At 38.1% G+C, this 2,217-nt stretch overlaps 1 non-coding gene across 1 annotated transcript; it reads left to right on the forward strand.

The window, feature by feature from the left end:
- Positions 1-1,584: 1,584 nt before the first annotated feature.
- On the forward strand, positions 1,585-1,691 carry LOC113755122. Its single transcript, XR_003465577.1, has one exon. It is a non-coding gene; the product is annotated as a small nucleolar RNA R71 (small nucleolar RNA).
- Positions 1,692-2,217: the final 526 nt, after the last annotated feature.

Consider the following 2,217-nt stretch of genomic DNA (forward strand, 5'->3'; position numbering starts at 1 on the left):
ATTGTGCCAATAGAATAAGCATGATCGGTAAAAGAAGGGTATTTTTCCATTTCATTCAAATTAAATTCTACCTCTTCTTCACCTACTTGAAACTTAAGCTTGCCATTTTTGACATCAATAATAGTACCTGCAGTAGCTAGAAATGGTCTACCTAGAATAATTGGCATAGATATATCTTCTTCCATATCTAATACCACAAAATCCACTGGAATGATAAATTTTTGAACTTTTATCAATACATTCTCCAACACTCCCAATGGATATCTAATAGACCGATCCGCTAGTTGCAAAGTAATATTAGTGCGTTTAAGCTCATGCAAACCCAATTGTCTAGCCACCGTTAAAGGTATTAATGATACACTAGCACCAAGATCACACAATGCCTTAGAAAAATCAACGTTACCTATGGTGCAAGGTATAGAAAAACTCCCCGGATCCTTCAACTTCGGTGGTAGCTTATTTTGAATAATTGCACTACATTCCTCCGTTAATGCTATTGTTTCGCAGTCTTCCAACTTTCTTTTTCTAGTCATGATTTCCTTGAGAAATTTCGCATAAGATGGAATCTGCAAAATAGCATCGGCAAAAGGAATGTTAATGTGCAATTGTTTGAAAAGTTTAACAAATTTTTCAAAATCTTTATCAAACTTATTTTGCTTTAATCTTTGTGGAAATGGAACCGCAGGGGGTATTGGAATGGTAGTGGAAGATGATGGTTGCTTTTCTCTTGGATTCTCCCGCCTATTTTCCTCCACAATCGCCTCTTGGTTCCTCTGCTTTTCTTCTTGTTTTTCATTCTCATCTTTCTCAACTTCCTTCACTGGAGCATCTTCTAATTGTCTACCACTACGAAGAGTAATGGCTTGCACCTGCTCCTTAGGATTGACCTCTGTTTTGCTAGGTAATTCTCCTTGATTTCGATTATTCAAAGAACTAGCAATTTGACCAATTTGGACCTCTACATTCCTGTACATTGTAGTGAGTTGATCCAGTCTCCCTTCTACTCGTTCAAATCTGTCCGAAGTCACCTTAGCAAGTTTTTCCACCGCGATCTCCCAACTTGGTTTAGTTTCAGCCTGTGGTTGCCTTGGTTGAAATCCCGGCGGATTGGTTGGCCTTTGTTGATTTCCTTGATCCTTCCATCCGAAGTTTGGATGATTTCTCCATCCTGGATTGTAAGTATTCGAGTAGGAGTTATTTTGAGCATTACGATTGTAATTATTGACGAATTGTACCTGTTCAGAATCGACACACTCATTAGTATCATGTTCACCTCCACATACAGAACAGCATGCTACATGTGCATTAGATGAACTTGGACCTTGTCTACTTAGCAATTTCATCACATTATTCATTTGAACACTCAGCATATTGAGAGTGTCCATTTCTATCATACCTGCGTGACGTCTTGTATTACCTCTCTCATTGGCCCATTGATAGTTATTTGCTGCCATTTATTCTATCAAATTATGAGCTTCTTGGGGTGTTTTACCCATTAAAGCTCCACCTGCAGCTGCATCGATCATAGTTTTAGTAGAAAAAACTAAACCATTATAGAAGGTTTGTATGATTAACCACTCCGGCAGTCCATGATGTGGACATTTCCGAAGCAGATCTCTAAACCTTTCCCATGCCTCATATAATGATTCACCTTCCAATTGGCTAAAACTAGTGATATCCATTCTAAGCTTAGCAGTCTTACCTGGTGGAAAATACTTATTTAAGAATGCTCTTGATAATTCATCCCATCCAGTGAAAGTATTGGGAGCATGAGAGTGTAGCCAAAGTTTGGCCTTATCTCTTAATGAAAATGGGAACAATCTTAGCCTTATAGCATCATCACTAACTCCATTCATTTTAATTGTATCACAAATTTCCAAGAATGTAGCTAAGTGTGTATTAGGATCTTCTACTGCATTACCTCCAAATTGAGATTGTTGAACCATTTGGATAAGTGATGGTTTAATCTCAAAGTTGTTAGCATTTACCGCAGGCCTTGCTATGCTCGTTTGTGAACCTTGTGTTCCCGGTATAGTAAAATCTCGCAGAACTCGCCTATTTAGGTCATTTTCCGCCATTTCTTCTTCAAATGGTAATTCTATCAAGATATCTTCTATTGGCTGCCAAACCTCTTGTTCCTCTTGATGCAGTGTATTCCTCCTTTGTCTCCGCAATGTTCTTTCAATTTCAGGATCAAAATGTGCAACTTCTCTATTT

This window comes from Coffea eugenioides, unplaced genomic scaffold, assembly GCF_003713205.1.
Source record: "Coffea eugenioides isolate CCC68of unplaced genomic scaffold, Ceug_1.0 ScVebR1_1212;HRSCAF=2030, whole genome shotgun sequence".
NCBI classification, from domain to species: Eukaryota; Viridiplantae; Streptophyta; class Magnoliopsida; order Gentianales; family Rubiaceae; genus Coffea; species Coffea eugenioides.